The sequence below is a fragment of the Bacillus rossius genome, chromosome 14, assembly GCF_032445375.1.
Source record: "Bacillus rossius redtenbacheri isolate Brsri chromosome 14, Brsri_v3, whole genome shotgun sequence".
NCBI classification, from domain to species: Eukaryota; Metazoa; Arthropoda; class Insecta; order Phasmatodea; family Bacillidae; genus Bacillus; species Bacillus rossius.
Genome location: NC_086341.1, coordinates 15290214 through 15303582, shown reverse-complemented (window position 1 = coordinate 15303582; position 13369 = coordinate 15290214).

Here is a 13369-nt window from a genome sequence, read left to right as displayed (position 1 = left end):
AACTAAATATTTCCATAATACGTCTGAAAATTCACGAATGTCAATCATAATAATAATTAAATGGTTTATGTATCACCTGTGCGTTCGTTTCCACACACACGGATTGTTTTCAACGATTTATTTATGTGAAACTTATTTACTGTAGGTAGGTTATGTCAAGGAAGGCTATGACTTCGTTAAAGCGCGAAAATAAACCGGAAACTTAGAGTCAGACAACTGTATACTCTATGCAGGTATTGTTGTAATAATTTTGAACTTTTATTGTGTGTGCTCTATTAGCTATCAAATCACTCGCCGAAAACATAGATGTTATCAGCAGCACTCGATTGCATGTGTGAATTGTAACACTCTTACATACTTGCGTACTAGCAGGGTGGTAGTCAGTAGACCGAAAATCATTTTACAGACAGGCAGTTGACTGACATTTATTTTGCCTACAGTCATTTTACCGACTGTCATTTGGCCGATGGTCATTTTGCCGACAGTTATTTCGCGGAAGTCATTTTACCGACAGTCTTTTACCGACAGTCATTTTACCGTAAGTCATATTACCGACAGTCATTTTACAGGCAGTCATGTTACCGACAGTCATTTTACCGTCAGTCATTTTGTGACAGTCATTTAACCGGAAACTCAGTAGACCGAAAAGTCACTTGAATGACAGTCGTTACTCCGACATTTCAGTCAAATGATTTTCGGTCTAGACTACCACCCTGTTAGTAAGCAATTGTGCAAGTGTGCTTCAATTCAAACAGGTAATTTAGTGGTGCTGCTACCATCTCTGTTTTTGACAAGTAATTTGATGGCTGCTAATGAATGGAAGTTCACTATTGTTGCCTACATGACAAAATATCTGCATAGAGTCTTCCAGTTATGCGACTTTGAGACTACGTTTAATGTTTTCTATTTGCGCTTTGATGATGTCATAGTCTTTTCCTTGGCACAACCTACCAGCTGTAAATAAGTTTCATATTAGAAACCGTTGAAAACGATGCAAGGCTGTAAGGTTTAGATATTGAATTTTCTTTGCAACAGGGCGCAGAGGAGTTGTGGTGTTTTGGTGTTTCACATGGTATTGTTTAAGCTTAAAATAAAATGTAGACTTTAAAAAACAAACATAAAATTATTTAAGTCCCAAAAGTTAGTTTCGTTGTATTTAACAGTAATTAAAAACTAAGGAAAATAATAAATAATTCTTTATTAATTTTTAAAATTAATTATAAGGGTTTGTAGATGTAAATGATTGAGTGAATGGATCAAAGTTAAACGTTTCGCTATCATGAGACGAGCCAGGGGTGAGGAGGTTACAACGTAAAACAGCGATAGAATTAGGCATGGTGAACCGGAGTACCCCGAGAAAACCCACAACAAACGTACGGAAACGTCCACCACGTCTTCAAGTTCGCAAAAATAACCTGGATTTCACTCCGATCATTATCTATCTAGAAACAGCCTTCTAGAGAAGCTAAGGTTCGAATCGCTTGTTAATTTATGTTTGGCTTGTTGGCAATTTTCATCACCAACGATAAATCTAATCCCCTCCATCACTTGATTGGCATGTTATTGACAACCGATTTTTTCAGTTTCGTTGAATGACGTATTGGAAACAAAAATTTGTCCCAGGAATGCATAACAAGCGACCCCCAGGGCCAGACGCGGCCCAGGATATGTTTAAACACGGTCCACATGAAGTATTCAAATATCATAGGTAAATGAGCAGGTTTATACCTCCTGCGATGCAATAGGTAGCCTAATATTGTCAGTAAAACTACAATTATTTGCTTTGCGTTTTCACTCTTCATTTTTTACTCCTACTAACCAAATACAACAGAATATTTTGTTTTCAAATAAAAGTTATAAGACTATATACAGAATCAACAGTGCCCTATGAAATTCTAAAAATTTAATTATTATTATTTTTATTGTGTGGCATACATTTTACCATGTTATTTGCAAGTAACGTTAAGCGAAACAGATTTAATTTTGATATTATTATTCACGTATCATTGTTTTTCCTAAGGAATATATATTAATGTCACTTAATGTGTGTTGCGGCCCTTTAAATTACTTAGAAAATATATATTTTGGCCTTCAAATAGATTATAAAATTCAAATTAACAGCACGAGACATGATTAGGACTCCAACCCAGAACCCCTAAAACAGCGTTACGGTGATCTTGGTGCCTAACAAAACTCTTAAGAACAACACCTAACAGCTCTATATTAAGCTACAAACTTAGGTGAGAATCCGAAATAATGATCTATCTTGCATTATTATTTTTGTTTTTACATTATGAAATCAGACTCACTGGAGTTTATTTATTTTTGACCAAATATTTTTATAACGACGGAAACTGAGAGAAACAATTTTTTCCCTTCTATTTTCATAAATTTCGTGCATTTTAAAGACATACAGCGTTGATACTGGATACATCTGCCATCAATTGGACTGGTGTGGCAAAACTATCGAAGCTGCCTTGATAGTATATATTAGCGTACTCGTTGCCGATCTTCCCAATCGAATTGGTAAGATTTCGCTCTTTTTTTTTAAATAACGAGTCGCAGTTTATAAAAATTTCTAATCATATTTGAAACGTGCGTGAAATATTATTCTCCGTACGTGGAGATAAGCTGGTGTTGCGCTCCCGTGTTGTCCACGGGGTCCAAAAGTGAAAACATACACGGAAGCCGCTGTTGACTGTTGGGGAGAAAGAGAAATTTGGGGGAAAGGGGAGGGGGGCAAGGGTAGCCCCCCGCTTCATTACCAAAAGATTAGTCCCGCATTATGTCGGCGAGAAAGTGTCCGTTGAGGCGTGGACATGTCCCCTGGGATGCTATACCCCCTTTCCCCCCCCCCCTTCGAAAAAAAAAATATTCACCCTCCTCAATTCTTGCGACAATCCTACCTGGCCGGCTCCCGCAAGGTTTCATCCCTACGACAATATTCCTATTGCCTACCCGCTGCGGCCCTGACAAAGAGCGAGTAACCCCGCTCCCCCCATGTCGCTTCCCACAATGGCCGCGTCGAACATGCGTGTGTGGAGACAGACAGACGGACGGACGAGCTCATATTTTATAAGCCGGGCGAGAGAGATGGAGAAAGATAGAGAGAGAGAGAGAGAGAGACCACGCTTAGCCTCTACGATCAACAGTTATCCTGGCCGGGAAAAAAAAGAAAGAAAGATAGAAAATGGAGAGGGGTACACCAATCGCGTTTGAGCCGGGAGACTGCATTTCCGCATGGTTGCCAGCACTGTCGGGGCCATCTTTGTACTCCAACCCCACCCTACCCCCCTCCACCAGTGTAGTGCACCTCTTTTGTAGCTTCCATCCGCTTTTTATCTCCTCTCGCCGTTTAGCAAATGGCATATAAAAATTTCGTGCAGCCCACCTTATCTTTTTTTTTGACAATGTGTAGCATTGCGGATAAATGGGGAGGGGGTGAATATGTCGCTACTAAAAAAAAAAATGTATTATCGCGAACATAGGCTGACATGTTCGGTTGTGTACCGTTCAATGCACACATGCCCGCAAAATTTCCTTTCTGAAAAACCTGTTAGCGGTTGACTGACATTAACATGATTTATCCAGAAATCTGACGGGTCTTAGTAAGAAGAAAAAAAAATTCAGGTGGTACTATCAGGGGGTTGGGGGGGGGGGGGAGGAGTAACATGGTATCTCGGCTTACTTAGTAACTCCTGCTCCTGTAGATTATAACTCGACTTGAAATTTGCATTTCTGCTGATTAGCCCCCCCCCCCCTCCTTTTTTATTTATTTTGCAATCAGCCACTATAATATTTATTTTTATTGATTCTGGCATAAATTTTCTTAGTTTTTTTAAGCTTTTGTGTGTAGTCCTAAATTGGAAACCATTTTTAAAAGAGGTTAATAACGTGTCTTTCAGTATAACGTTATGTTCGAAATTTTGAAATACAAAAAAAAAAAAAAAAAAACCAATTTTTTGTCAATACCGCTCATTACGATCTTTATTTCGCTATGTATTCAAGTAGGCGTCAGAGCCCCTATTACAAAAATCCGAAAATAACCTCCTAGGTTTCGCAACATAAAGTAGATCAAGCCTAGCAGACAGGGTAAATATCTGAGCAGCCAATTGGGGCGCAGCCAGGCTGAAATGTTTTTTTTGTATGAATGACATGTCTGCGCACCAATATAGTATAGACGCAGTCAATTGTTTTTTTTTCAACCGTTACCACAGTTTTAAGTACACCACACTAATAAAAAAAAGGCAAGGAAAAAGTATGTAAAGAAACAATCAATAAATATGAGAGTCTTACTAAAATTAAATAACGTTTGTTTCTCTTGATATTTCTATTAAAAATAATAAAATAAAACTTACATTACAAAATATATTGCAATTAAGATGTTTCTAGTTAAACTTTAATTATTTTTGTAAATGGAGCAGAAATATTCGTGTAAAATTAAGATACTTGTTAATTTCTACGTTTACATGAAAACAACTCTAAAAGTGTTCGCAGTGATACTGGGTTCGGACTCTTACCAGGGAATCTATGCTTTGTGTTGTCCCACTACCTCCAATAGTTAAAATTATTTTCAACCGTCCCTTGAATAGCCTTCCAGTGATAACTGTGCCATCAGTGGCGGAAAGCGCGAACCAAAAGTCCAAAAAGCCAAATTAAAACTTTATAGTATTAACTATTTAATGAATTTTAACAATATGAGCAGATTTGTAATAAAATTATTTTGTATAAAATCAGGTCCAAAACCGGGGTTTAGTATTTTGTCAAAATATTTTTAGCTTTGATCGGAGTCGTTCTATTATATAGTTTTAAATTACGGTATGCGAATCGAATGATTCAATAGTCTACGTAGCTGCTCTGGCAGTGAATTCTAGTGGTGGGTGCCAAAACAACGAGTGATTTGCTTCAATAAATGTAGTTGAAAACAATATCTGCATATACGTATCACACTCGGCATTATTTTAAAGAATCCCACTTGAAATTTCGCGTCCGAGTTTCGTATTTTAAGTGCATTTGCAGCACGATTACACAAGAATTTGCTCGTTACTGAAGTTAGATGTTCAAAGTACTGAAATGCTTGCTCACATTTTTTTTTTTGATGTAACAACTACATTAATGTCAGACAACATTAAAACCTGCTGATGATTTGTGCTAGCGAATAAAACAGTTTGAGAAATTTCTCAAAATATATAAACATTTCTCACGATTGCAAGCTAAATTCTTATTTCCGATTAATCTCAACGCAGTAATTTATATTATCGATTACTAGAGACATGCAAAATTCGCGGATTCATATCGCGATAGGCTAGCATCAAAACAACTATACCTTCGTACCACTTCTGCGATTGGCCCACATTTTATCCGGGGAACTGTCAGCCAATGGGTAACACTAAACCAAGAAAGTGCCAAATTACGGACAGCCTAGTTGAGACGTCTCACGCGTCAGTAGCCAATGAACAGGTGTCATTTCCGCGAGTATTTAAAGGACTGTGGAGTCTATCCTAGAGGTCAATGAATCCGCGAATTTTGCAGGTCTCTATCGATTACATCTCTCTTTCTGTGCAATTGAAGCAATAGTTTTGCGTTGCACAGATGTGCGCATAGACTAGGTTCATTATTCACGTGACCCAGAGAGTCTCACTGCTCAAAGACTGATGTGATACTCAGATCAAATTTATGACCTACGTCACTCATCATGACGTGTTAGCAACCACGGCCAGCTAGGACCTCCGCTGTGTCCAAATATCTGTCGAAGGTTACGTCCCACGCTTTGAAACTAGAATTGTTTTGATAATACGAGTGAGGAAAATTTCGAATTTTTAAGGTGGCCACGATTGTTGTGTGGAAAGCCAATCTACGAAGCGCAGTCGGATGCACGCTGGCTTTCGGTGGGAGGGGTTCTGGGTTTGAGTCCTCGGGTAAGACTTGGGTGTCACAAAACTTTTCACCGTCACTGTAACTTGACTGTAACTGTACCTCAGAATATCCTCTCCCAGCACCATAAAATATAGCAAAGACTGTAAATATGTGGGAATTCGCCTGTAAAATAGTTTACCACATGTTAAACATATAAACGACAAAAATTTGTTTTGAATAGATACGAAAACTAACACAGAATTTTTTTCTGTTCTTTTAAAGATATTGAAAACTTTTATGAAAATTTAAATAATATAATAAAGATGTATGGTGACTTATACCAATATATATATTTTTTGATATATTATTTTGGTTGTATACAATTAAGTGCACATTTTATTTTAATATTTCTTTTGTAGTTTCACATATTACATAACGTACATAATTTCATTGTAAGTATAACGTAAGTTTATATTTTGTGTTACTTATTATATATTATTTATAATATAAAATAATATTTTACACGTACCATACCCCTGAAGTGGGGTCAAACGTTGTGAAAAATAAAATAAAATAATACATATATCACAAAAATTCTAAATCAAAGTCGTCAAAAATTATTCATTAAAGTCGATTCAGGTCGATCGCCCGGATATTTCGCATACGTAGCGGATGTTGCCTGCAGCATGTAGGTTTTCTCGGGATTCTCCCTTTTTCCTCTACCAATGCACTTTGTCCATGCTCCAGCCAGGTCGTTGTCGATGAGACGATTACCCTTAGTTCATTCTACCTTTAATTCGGCTTGATACATACCTAATTTAAATTGTTTTAAGCACCCATCAAGTGTTTTTACAACCATGATAAATGGACGAAATTTAAAAAATAAATTATTAAAATTTTCTCTCATAAAGAACTGCTAAAAAAACTGTCCCTTTGTTTATGTTATACTGTTTGTAAATGCACCCTGCACATGCAATGTGTACTGAGAAAAAAAAAAGAAAAAAATAAGCTTATTTGCTATCATGAAAATAGAACAGCGGTGTCGTGTAGGTCGTTCAAAGTACACTATAGGCTAAACAAAGGGAAAATTCAAAGACTTTAAATATCGAGTTCACTAATGCCGGAGCCGGTTTAGTAAAATTGCCTAGCGGTGTGAGTGGAAAAGGATCGATGAATTTTTAAAGCCCGCAATCACGCAAAGACCAGAACTCATTACGGTACTGTGTGTCGATAGAAACCCAACAAATTGGTTTCATTTGATTAAAAATGAACGTAAATTGATCTGTTATATTCACTACGCGTAATTATTTATGAATTAGGAAGGGTATAGCCTAATTATTGTTCAAAACAAAGAATTTACCATTTATTTAGCGCTCAAGCGACCTCTGAAACGCAAATGTCTGTATCAATGATAAAACAAACATTTGTATAAAAATTAGTTAATGTACTACTAATTAATTTTTTATTTTACTGATGTTTCTTTGCTTATGGGGTTATGACCGCGTAAAAAGTGAAGAGTTAAATATAATTTTCTGCCGACATTGCGTTAGTAACAACAGCGTTATGAGGTGTCGACCGAAACGATTGGTCTACTCTTCACTTTAGACGCTGCTGAAACACTCCCCCCTCTCCAACATTACAAAAGCCAAGAATCCGAAAGCCAATGATCCTTGGTTTTATTGTATAGTTAACGTTCGTTCTAGTTGTCAGCGAAGTCCTATGAAGCGAACAGTCATTAAAACCAGTCACACACGGGTCGATCAAAATGGATCTTTTTCTGGTCATACTGCAGGATGTAATGCAGTACCACACACACACACACACACAAAATATCCCATTCTACATTGTAGTTTATAAAGGTTGTCTAATTTCCTAATGGAAAACTGATCTTTTGGAGAAGTAGTCATTCGGAGGAATAGTAAACACTTTTGATCGATAGAGTTTGGCTATAAGGATCTAGCTGAGACATTCTGTATATGACCTGATGTAAGTTTTTGGACATACGCCATTGCTAAGCTCATGTATGTCTGTAGAAGAAAACTACAAAAACCCAAAAGACAAAAACAAAAACATTAATTAAGCAAAAAATTGCGGTTGTCAATAGGATATAAACACCAAATAATATTCCATAACAGGAATATGTTATGGAATATTATTCCTGTTATGGAATATTAATTGGTGTTTATATCCTATTGACAAAAGCAATTTTTTGCTTAATTTGTGTTTTTTTGTCTTTTGGGTTTTTTTCTTCTACAGACATACATGAGCTTAGCAATGGCGTATGTCCAAAAACTTAAATCAAGTCATACACCCCCATTGCACAAATCTTTCAAAGATAGCTAATACATCCGGTTTTCCTAGTTCGTGCAGTTACGCTGTCAATGATCTGTACTCTAAACTAAAGAATATTACTAGTTAAAAATTATCCAGTTATCTCTGTAAATTTACGGAAAATTACTTTAACTTATGGGTATTGATTTAATTTTTTTTCTTAACGTGAACTCACAATTCAAAACAATTCCGTGGACTTACGCCATTTCTGGTTTTTAAAAAGATGTCATAAAAACATCAGGATGATTGTATAAACATACAGTGAACAAGCTGGTGTCTAATTTTAATTGTATAATTAGCACAGATAAATTCGTGGAAGGAAATTTTGTCTATTTAAGTTTAAATAAATTTCCCCTTTGCAAGATAAATTAAAAAACTTATCAGCTCACAATAATCATCGAGGAGTATTAAAAAAATTATCAAAAGCTAAAACACTCTTATTCCTTAAAGGGGGTTTACAGATAATTACAAATGGACATATATCGGAAGACGAAATACATTTTAGTTTCTACGAAGGACCACTTGTTTGACATTAATCATAACCCTTGTAATATTTGAGATAATTCTTCGTTGAAAATTGCGTGTATTTATTACAATTAATGATATTAAGAATTCAGCAACATGTTTTTCATACAAAGTCCCTTATTCTTATAGATATGTATATGTATATATGTGTGAGTGTCAACATTTGACTCGTTTACGGTGATCAAATTGACTACGGAACAAAAAGGGATGTTTAGGATTAGTAAACAATATTTTATTGACTTGTTTTATGTGACGTCATTAACGTAACTGAAAATGTTTTACAAAAACATGTAAAGTGATAGTAAAACAATACGTACACAACTAAGCTAACCTAAATTAAAACTGTTACCAAGGTAATGGAAACAACTTACAAATACAATACAAACTAAATAAACAAATTATTAGCAAGTATAAAAAATATAAAATATTAAACCTATACCAAACAAAAATATGTTCTGATATATGATATATTAAAATGGAATTTAAAAAAAAATAATTGACAATATTACAGACAAGGTTATTTAAGGGAAATAAAGAGTTTAAACATCTACCTAATACCAAAATCCCAACTGTACTAAAAACATATTTCGTGATCAAAATTAAACGAAAATACCTATCCTATAAAATACCAGTTTATTTTCTAATAATAATATATACACATTCACGCATAAGTAACCACAATTTGTTAATATCACCGCTAAACCTGATCACGGGAGTTTTAGTTTGTACATGAATAATGTTTCATTCAACATCGAAAGGGAATTGGAGAATTAAATTGGATTGTAAAGATTCGTCAACATTTAGTTTTATATAGGGGATGAGGGTTGAAAAATTGAAAGACATGGCGGGAAGGGGTAACAGGAGTATCACGGAAAAAAAAACCATCTACTCGTGGCAACGTCCGCCACATTTACCACTTGCAAATAATGCAGGGTTATATCTGGCGATAATTGAACACGTATCACCTTAGTGGCAGGCGAGTGAATAGAACACACTGCTTTCGTGACACCCCAACCAAAAAAAAATTAATACATCGTAGGTGTTAGTATGCAGATTTCTGATACCACATTTGCCTGCCTCTGAGGTCGTATCCGCATTCAAGTACACTTTGGTGAACTTTCGACCATTAGTAATTCACCTTCCCTTGTGTCATACTTGACGAATCCAGAGTTCAATGTTTTGGCATCTTCAAGCGGTTAGCCAACCAAACAGGTTGTTTTCAATTTTGTCTTCAAAAATTATTATTATTTTTTTTTTTTTGGAAAAGGTATGTTATGCTGTAATTGGTAAGTTTCAATAATGTATCAGTGTCACGCGAATTTACGGCAATTAAATTTATTATCACACCTTTGTTTCGTATTTTACGATCCTATGTACATGCATTTCTTTAAAAAAAATCATTGTAAATACATCTAAATATTCAATTTGATTTAATATATGTTAATAGCGGTAGATTATAATTTCATTTAGAAGTCTTTAAATTAGGTACTTGAATGGTTTATCAGATACAACCTACAACACTTTTTTAATTTTTTTTTTAAATTGGTGATGTTTTTTTACACGGGAAGGAAGCAGATTCGTTTACTTGCTTATTTCACCTCCAGTTCCGGAAAACGTTGTGATATCACTTCCGAGGACAATAACGCATTAGCTTACAGTGTGCTTCGGGCGAATTCTGTATACGGCCTTATGCCATTTTCCCACTCTAACTCACTCGCTAGACAACGAAGTGGGAAGGGGGGGGGGGACTGCGACAGAATTGAAGAGCACATGGCCAAGAAGTGTGACGATACACGCCCACCGGTCACTGTGTGCGTCGAGCACACATAAAGACTGTTTCCAGGCGGGTGTGTGTGCTCATTTGGTCTCTATGGGAGAGGATTTAATGGTTGGTCGATTCGCAGTCCGAACGATTACAAGATGGGTGTCATTGAAAAGGGGGAGGAGAATTTCCTGGATGACACACACGGAAGAAGTGAAACGAATCCGATGTTCTGATCATTATTGTTTCTACTGTTTCCTTCTTACATCGAATAGTGTGTATTATTTCTTGAAATTGCATTCCAAAATTTTAATTACGATTGTTTTAAATTAAAATATAAGGAAACCTTCCTAAAAACTTAAATTTAGTTGTTATTTTTTGGCTGTAATATATACAGACATAAAGAGGATAATTTTTTGAAAAATTAAAATGTTTGAACAATAAATTTACATTTCGCAATTCTTACGTAAATTTATTATTCTAAATTATTTTTTAGTCTTTTTACTCAAACTATTTTATGCCTACCATAGTAAATTTTTACCAAAAAAAGATATGTAGGCCCTATATGCAGTTTTAATTTCTAAACCAAAACACAGTGTGTGGTCTTTACAATAATTCATAGTGCTTTAAGTTTGGAGACACGGGTACAAGAAACAATGGTTCCGGCAATGCTTACCTACACGAAGACTATGGACCTGTGCCATGTACAAATTTAAATCAAATTTTCCTTTCTCTTCTTATACTACATGCCTAAACGATTATTCAGAATTTTCCCGACAAACATCGATTGCATGTTTATCTTTTAAAAAAAGAGTTGGAAACCTACACGACTTATGTCTAAACTTTCTTCCCTAGGCTGCTATACGCCTTTGAAATTAGAGTTGAACAGCTGGTTTCCTATTAATAATAAAGTATTTAATATGGAACCTTTAGCGTCTGTATAGTATTTAAACTGTACTAATTTATACAACCACCGTACAAGTTATAAGTGTCGTAACATAATTTCTTTGAAATAATTTGGGGGTAAAAACACGTCAATAAAATCGATGGAAAATAATAGGTAGCGACCCTGAAATCTCACGGCTTCTTTTAGTCGTAACGTGAACTGCAATCATTAATGTCTTTGCTTTTATTTGATGGCTAGAAATTTGTTTAAATCAAAGCATAATGCAGACTCTTAATATTCCGTTTAAAATAATTGGCGCACCATTTGCAATAAAACAATTGTTCAAATCAAAATTCAAATTAGCATGCTAGCATTAATTAGTAAGGGCTTTAAACCATTATGCTTTCAAGTAATTTTTTTTTTCGTGATTTATCTGGGACTGATTTTTTACGGCCGAATTTTAACACATCTTGTATAGGCCTATAAATTTAACAGCGACTTTAGCTTAAACAAGTGCTGAATAATGGGTTTTTGTTAGTTGTATTTTGGTTCCTTCATTCCTAAGTGGTACCTAAGTGTAGGATATCATCACACTTTAGCCCTTATTGATATCAATAAAACGTTGCTGGGTTTCTTCCTGAAATTTATTTCATCAATTAGGTATAGAATTTTAAAAAAATGTGATACAGATGTATTGATATAAATGTACGAAATTGACAAATATCTGTAATTTTACAGCGTGATATTTTTTTTATCCCATTAATAATAGCAATGACAAGAAAGTGAGAAGTTCGACGTGGCATGGGAGACTGAGCCTTAGGGATCCCACGTTTCCTAGCTAGACTTCAAGAGCAAAGAGGGCAGGAGGGGGGAGGGGGGAGCGATAAAAACCTCTCTGAACCAGGAGTGCCGGCCGATAACCACAGACCCGAAGAGTGCGGGTGTAAAGCCCAAACGAAAAAAAAAAAAAAAGAGTGATACGACCTCGCGGATCATAACATCTCTTTCTCCGGCGCGTTCCTCGTTTGTCGTGCCGACACTTCGGTTTGGGTGAAGGAAAAAGGGGTGGGGGAGGGGGGCTAAGCCCTTACAGCTTCCCCGTGCCAGGACCAGCAGACACATTATGTTCCCGCTCCTCTCGCCTGTGCCGGAGTGGTACAATAGGGCGGTTGGGTATCCTGTGGGTGTCCCACATGACACGGGGACCGCCAAACCGTAAGAGCGGGTTTTGGTGGGAAGGAGGAGTGTTACTGAAGTCTAAATCCCCCCCCCCCCTTTTTTTTTCTCCTCTGAACCCTTTCTCATCCATTTCGAACTTTTGCCCTACACAGCAAAAACAAATTTGTCGTTTAGCTCTCTCTCTATCTCTATCTCTCTCTCTCTATATATATATATATATACTGTATATATACTGTATATATATACTGGATACATATACACACATATATCCTGTATACTCATACAAACACACATATATGTACGGTATACATATACACAAACATATATAGTATATATATACTGTATACCCATACAAACTATAGGCCTATACTGTATACCCAAACAAATAGCTATACATACATATATATGTATGTATAGCTATTTCCCTTAACATTATTTTTGGGGTCGTAAACACAGTTTATTTCGCATTCTTAAAATTTTACTTGCGTTCGAATAAAAAAAACACAAAAATTTTTATTTAAGAAGAAAAATTTTGTTTCAAAAAAGTTCCCCTAAGTTACTAAGAAACATTATTCCCAGGGAGTTGTAGCTGGTGCCGGGTACCACCAATTTTTTTAACTTCTGTTGGTGATAAGAAAATATGTAGTCATTGACAACTTTAAATACGCTAGTGTTTGAATTCGTGAATTATCGCTTATGTAATATTTTTCTTCCGATTTTTTCCCTCAAGTATAAACATTTGGTATGATAACGGTTCAGTGGTATTTTATGGATTCGACTGCAACATACCTACTCAACACACATTTTTTTGGTAACACCAAAACATTGTA